Genomic DNA, 7,314 nt, shown 5'->3' on the forward strand with positions numbered 1-7,314 from the left:
CTTAAAAAGTAAGTAGCTATATAAGAAACACAGAAATACATAAGATATAATCACACTTATAAATATATTCAATAGTAATTATAAATCATTCACTAATCAACATCATAATTAGACATGTTACAAAAAAGAACATCAACTTAATTGGATTTTTAAGAGATTCTTGGTCAATATTTTCTAATTGTATGATGAAAATTACTTTCCAAGTTTCATTTTTCACATCTTTAAATATGAGAATAATACCAAGGGGATTGAATATGGTGATACTTGCTAGGTGATACTTGCTAGTTTAATACGTAATGTATCAGGCTGCTAATTAAACTTCCAGTGGAGGAAGAGAAGCACTCCCTTTCTGTAAAGATCTGTTGTTGTTGTTGTTGTTGTGTATCACAGAGTCAGAACTGAGTCATAGGCTGCCGCTCCATTGGGCTTGAAGAGGCCGTTAAACTCAAGGGGTGAGATTGCCTATCCTTATTCCAAGGTACAGCTGGTGAACTTGAACCTCATTCCTTTGGAATTGTAGCTTACCTTCTTGTCACTAGACCACCAGAGCTTCCATACAGATTTACATCTCTGAAAAGCGGATGTAGGCTCTCTGTGAGTCAGAATCAACTTGCTAACAGTAAAGGTTTGGGTAGATGTAAAAAAGTCAGCATGACTTGGATATTTTTCTTTCTTTAAATTTTTTGGTCTATGTGTAATCCAATTTTTCTTTCTCCTCCCTAATATTCAAGAATTACCAACTCCTAATAGATTTAGGGAAATGTGGAAGAGTGTTGACACATATTTCTAGTGAGTCAGCCAACTTTTGACTGCACTATTATACTTATGAGTCTTCCCAAATTCTCTCAACTCTCTTAATCTCACTTACTTAATCTCACTCACTTAATCTGCCTTTGCTGTTGCCTGGAAATCTAGGACACAGTTCTCTGAAAAAAGGATACTAGCACTATCCTCACAGATATTTTCTCCTTCCTTCCTCTATCTCTTCAGGTACCACAACATTATCTCACAGTATGAGTATAAGTGTATCAGACTTTCCTAAAGAGTCCAATAACTGAGGAATTTAAACCATTGAAGGGTGGGGGAAAGTAAAGCATCTTTCTTTTAAATTTTAATCGAGATTTTATTGTAAGTTCATAAAGAACTTGGATTTACATTCATTCATGCATTATTACACAGTTTCCTCCCTGCCTCCCCCAGTTTGTTTTTTCTTTTTTTAAATTTTATTTTATTAATTTTAATGAACATTTTGCAGAGATTTTGGGTTTCCATTCATTCTTTGTTGCACTATTTTCTCTACCTCCCCTGAGTTCATTCCTTTCTTTTTTTTTCCCCTTGAAAGTCTGTTTTAATTGTCCCATTGCCACGGTGCTTGTCAAAGCCAGTTCTGATTAATCTCCTTTGTCAGTGTGTCCTTTGCCATTCCCTATTACTCCTCCCTGAGAGAGACTTCACCCTGATTCATAAGGAAGAGAGGATGGCATATTCTCTTAGCTACTACCTGCTGAAAAGGGACTCTGTAGGTTTCAGGGTGAAGATCTCTCACTATTCTAAAGGCATAGGAACTTGAATTTACATTCATTCAGTCATTGTTGCACAGTTTCCTCCCTACCTCCTCCAGCTTTTTTCTTTAGAAAAAAAAGTTCTTTCATTGTTATACATTCTTTCCCACAGACAAATTTACTATGCAGCTCTTATTCTGGACTCTTGTTGCACCACTAATAATACCTAGTCATATATTCCTTTTATACAGTTCTCTCCCTTGTCTGTTTCAATGCCTTGCACATTATTTATCCCCTCTTTTCTTAGTTTTCCCCCAACCTCTTTGTCAGTCATCAGTCCTGTTTTATAACAGGGACATTATGCCATATTTGGTTTTTTGTGACTGAGATATTCCATTCAGCCTAATGTCCTCCATGGTCACCCGTTTTTTAAAGTATTTCATGAGCTCTTTGTTTTTCAGTGCTGCATAGTATTCCATTGTGTGACTATACCACAGCTTCTCAATCCATTCATTTGTGGATGGGCACTTGGGTTGTTTCCAACCCTTTGCTATTGTGAACAATGCCACATTAAAGAAACCATAACTGCCTTCCAAAATTAAAGTATCTTAAGTAAATGTGACTTTGCTCAAAGTCTAATACTAAAAGATCCAAAATGGTAATATGGATATCCTCCCTGAGTTTCCATTTTGCAAACTTGCCTTGCAAATTGTGAACCTGCCAGCCTCCACACTTGAGTTAGTCAATCTCTTAAAATAAAGCTTCAATCTTCATTATCAAATGGGAAATGCTGGGATCTCTTAAAGATTCCATTGTGTATGGATTCAATTGTGAGTTGAGGCCCAATCTGAAAGTAACCAAGTGCCACAACAACTAGGAAAGACTATGACATTGTTGTTGGCGGCTTTCAAGTTGCTTTCATGACTCATAACTCCTCTATTCTTATAAACTGATCTTTCATTATTCCCATGACTGTTTTACAATCCAACCATTGTGAGTCATAAGGTTTCATTGACTTATCTTTCCTAAGCATATTTTTGGCCAATCTTCCTACTCCATAGTTGATCTCAGTCTAGAAGCTCTGATTAAACCTGTTCAGTCTTATAACAGCACCACAAGCCTTCAACTATATTGTGATACTTGCTTGCACAGGAGATAACATGGTTGAGGAATTTAATCTGTGTCATCCACATATCAGGGTAGAATTCTATTCTCTAAAAATCCTTGTCCTTATATATGGTATACAGTTGCTGTTGTATGTCCTAGAAATGCTCCCAAGACAAATAACCCTACATGACAGAACACAACCTGACCATAGATTTCCTAGGCTATAATATTTATAGGCATGGATCACTAGGTCTTTTCTTCCAAGAAGGGACTGATGTTTTGGAATCACAGAACTTTTGATTAACAGACAAGCGTTTAATTATTTCCTAAGAGATTACTCATCTTTCTCCAACAAAGCAGCTAATGGTGCTCTGGTGGCCTAGAGGTAAGAAACTGAGCTGCGATCCCAAGGGCATGGAGTTTGAATCCACTAGTTGCTCTGTGGAACAATGATGGGTGATTTCCTCCTATGTGATTTACAGACTCTGAAAACTTGTTAGATGGTCAACTATGGATCAGTTCTGACTCAATGGAACAATACAAGAATATATCTATACATAAAAATTTAATATTTTTGCAATTCTTAGTTTCTGTGTTCATTCCCTTGAGTAAATATGTATACATATATGTCATAGAATGCCAATATATTTCATCATTTGTTAACTTCTTTCTGGATTTATTTAATGTAGTATTGAGAGATAGTAAGATAGGGATGTGTACTGTGTGCTCTCAAGTTGGACCCAACTAATAGCTGACCTTCTACAGATTTTCAGAGACAATAAGTCATATGGGAGGAGACTGTCCATCTTCCTCTCATGAAGAGGTAGTGGATTCAAACCATATGCCCTTGAGTTGACAGCACAACTCATTATTGAACTAGGCCATCATAGTTCCCATTTTATATAGGTATAGCAGCTACATTCTACATATTAAGATAAATAAGCATTCTTTTTGGTCTAAAACTGTAAATGGTTAAGTTTCAAAGAATAATTTGTTATGTGGAAATATGCATTATACTGAAATGGAAGATGATCATAACCAGTCAGAAAATGGAAAATGACTACATTACTACACAACTGCCAAATAGAATTATTACATTAGCTGCCTACCCACTGAGAATAAAGACTGAGCCAAGTTGAAGCATAACCCTCACTATCACAGCCAGGATCATTCTCAGCTCATCCCTTGGCATTCATTACTGCCAGATGTATACCACTGCTGTGTAATCAGGTAATACATTTTTTAAAAATTATTGTCATAAATGTGTCAAATCATGTTAGTCCAAATATCATGATGTTACAAAATTGCACAAGAAAAGATTGTCCATCTTTCTCTCCTGGAGCAGCTGGTGTTTTTGAACTGTGTACCTTTGTGTTAACTGAGATAATGAAAGTAGGTGTGTTAGAGACAGTGAGATTGGCTCAGGATAGAGCAGGGTTCAGAGCTATTGTGCATCTGGTCTCTATGAGTCAAAGCTGACTCAATGGGGCATAATAATAATAATAACAACAACAACAATCTTTGCATGACAGTACAATTCTTTATCACTAAGCCACCAGAGCTCTCTAAGTAGAATGTTGTTATTGTTGTTATGTGCTGTCAAGTTGCTGGTGACTCATAGCGACCCTATGTACAACAGCCTTAAACTCTGCTCTGTCCTGTGCCAATCACACTGTCTCCAACACACCCAACCCAATTACCCCAGTCACTGAATCAATTCCCTCATAGAGGACCTTCCCCTCCTGTGCTGTCCCTCCACCCTCCCAGGCATGATGTCCCTCTCCAAGGGTCGATCCCTCCTTACAACATGTCCGAAGATGTTAGACGGAGCCTCAGAATCCTTGCCTCCAGGAAGCCACTCGGTTTAACCCTTTCCAGGATGAATCTGCTTGTCTTCCTAGCCATCCATGGTACCCTCAATACTCTTCTCCAGCACCACAGCTCAAAGGCATCAATTATCCTTCTATCCTCCTTAGTCATTGTCTAACTCTCTGATGCATAACAAGCGATTGCAGAGACCATGATCTGTATCAGATGCACCTTAGTCTCCAGAGAGACACCATTGCTCTTCAGTACTTTGGAGAGGTCCCTAACAGCATTCTTTCCCATGGAAATATGTCTTTTAATTTCCTGACTACTACAGAAAAAGAATTCCCACCTCCTGTGAGCTTATATCCCAAAGATAAATTTAAAGATTCACTGTAGAAAGCTGTTGATGTTGTAAGACTGTTCTACATACATTTAAAAATTGTTTTATATCAACGTTTCATTTCTGCCTTTGATGATTAGGGACAGTCTTCCTTGTGTGTATGTAATGGTTAAACTTTGAAAAGATGTGTGGTGATGTGAGACACCAATGCCAATAGAATCTAGAAAATAACTCTGCTCAGTATAAGAGAAATGGGAGATGTTTCAGGGTTAGGCTATGCAATAAAGGTGGGTAATTAAACAGAAAACTAGACTCACTGCTATAAAGGAAAAAGAAATGTAAGTTTTCATAAACTGAAGAAATCTGTTACATACAACTAACTATAAGATATGTAGGACTTACAGTCTCTCAAGGCAATGGCAGCTTTTCATTCTCCTTCCAATTCAGAAGAAGGGAGTCCTGGTGGCCCTGTAGTAAGGAACTGGGCTGTCAGCCCAAAGGCATGTAGTTTGAATTCACCAGCTCCTCCGTGACAAAAAGTTGGGCAATCTTTTCCCATTTGATTTACTGTCTCTGAAAACCCATTGAAAAGTCAGCTATGAGTCAGTTCTGACTCGATGATACATAACGGCAACAATATGCATAAAATATTTTTATTTTTTACTAAGTTTATGTACAAATCTATTTTTTCTTTCCTTTTTTTGATACCATATTGCTGAGACCAACACATACTTTCTTTATTTATAAATGAAATTTATATTTGGTTTCAAGTATTTTTCAGTCATGATGCCAAATGACAGGGCTGATACAAATAACTAAACATACATTGTACAGGCAGGAATCATGTGCTCCGTTTTATGATTCTGAACTGGAATAAGTTTATCCTTAGGGGAAAATGGAAATAAAAGGTCACAAAAGCAAAAACCAAAACCAAAAACAATGAAAAGCTATGAAGCCAGAATAAAAAGTTTCCACTACATGTAGCATTTTCCCTTCTTATGTAAGTACCTAGAGGCAAGCTCTTACATTTTCTTATGCTAATTATGTTACTGGCATTCTTTCTGAGCATTTCTCTTTGATTATCACCTACCAAGTGCTTTAGAGTGAGCTCTGGTGACATAGTAGTAGGGAGATGCATTGATAACCTAAAGGCTGTATCTCTTGATAGTTCTAATCCACTAGTTGCTCCAAGGGAGAAAAAGGGGCTGCCTCAAAAACCCAGGGCAGGGTCAACTATGAGTGGGTTTTGACTCAACAGGAATGAGAATATACTTCTTGTTGTTGTTAAGTGTCGTCGAGTCGCAAGCGACACATAGCGACCTTATGAAGGAGAGTCCTCGACTCTTGGGTGCCATTCAACCTCTCTCCAAGTTCATAGGGAGAATTACTTAAGATTTTTTTTTAATAATAGTAGGAATTGTTGTTTTGTTACATGTCCTATGCACAATAGCTCTGAACTCTGCCCTATCCTGAGCCAATCTCACTGTCTCTGGCACACCTATATCCATTACCCTAGTTTACCATGTCAGTCCATTTCATCCGGGGTCTTCCTTCCCTATACTGTCCCTCCAACTTTCTAAGTATAGTGTCCTTCTCCAAGCACTGTGCCCTCCTGGCCACATGTCTGAAGTATGTTAGCTAGAGTTTCAAAATCCTTGCATCCAAAGAGCAGCTTTGTTTTACCCTCTCTAGGACTGAACTATTTATTCTTTCTGTTGGCAGCTCGTGGTATTTACGTTTAATACTCTTCTCCAGCAGCACAGATCAAAGGCATCGATTCTTCTTCTGACATTCTTATTCATCCTGCTCTCTGATGCATAGCAGGTAATTGTGAAGACCATGGCTTAGATCAAGTGCAGTCAAGCCTAGTTCAAGTCAGTCTCTAGACTGACACTGTTGCTCTTTAGCACTCTGGCAAGATCCTTAAGAGCAGATTTGCCTAAGGAAATTCTTCTTTTGATTTCCTAACTATAGATGCCAGAGAGTGGAACTGAGCAAGTGGAAATAGTTAACAACCTCAATCTTTTCTTTATCTATCATGGTACTGCCAATTGGCCTATTGTTGAGAATCTTTGTTCTCTTGATGTTGAGCTTTAATTCATATTGAAGATTTCAGTCCTTGACCTTCTGCAGCAAGGCTTCATGTCCTCCTCAATTATGGCACATAAGGTTACGTCATTTGCATAATGAAGGTTGTTGTGGAGTCTTCTTCCAAGCCTGATGCCACACTATATCTCATTAAGTCAAGCCCCACGAGAATAATCATAAAACACCTAAAGGGAGAGTGTCTCAGAAAAAGAATCATGAATAAATAACACTAACCCTGAATCAACCATCAACCAGATACCATTTTTACTAATAAAGAGAGTATCTTTTTATTTAGATATGTCAAGAAGACAAAGATTCTCACCACTGGACCAATTGGTAGCATCAGGATGGATGGTGAAGAGATTGAGATTGTACACAGCTTTAGTCTGCTTGGCTCCATAGTCAACAGTCTTGGCACCAGCAGCCAGGAAATTAAAAGGCACATTGCCATGGGAAAGTCTGCTGTTA

Source organism: Elephantulus edwardii, unplaced genomic scaffold (assembly GCF_000299155.1).
Source record: "Elephantulus edwardii isolate Elephantulus edwardi_28Jun2011 unplaced genomic scaffold, EleEdw1.0 scaffold00007, whole genome shotgun sequence".
In the NCBI taxonomy this organism is placed as follows: domain Eukaryota; kingdom Metazoa; phylum Chordata; class Mammalia; order Macroscelidea; family Macroscelididae; genus Elephantulus; species Elephantulus edwardii.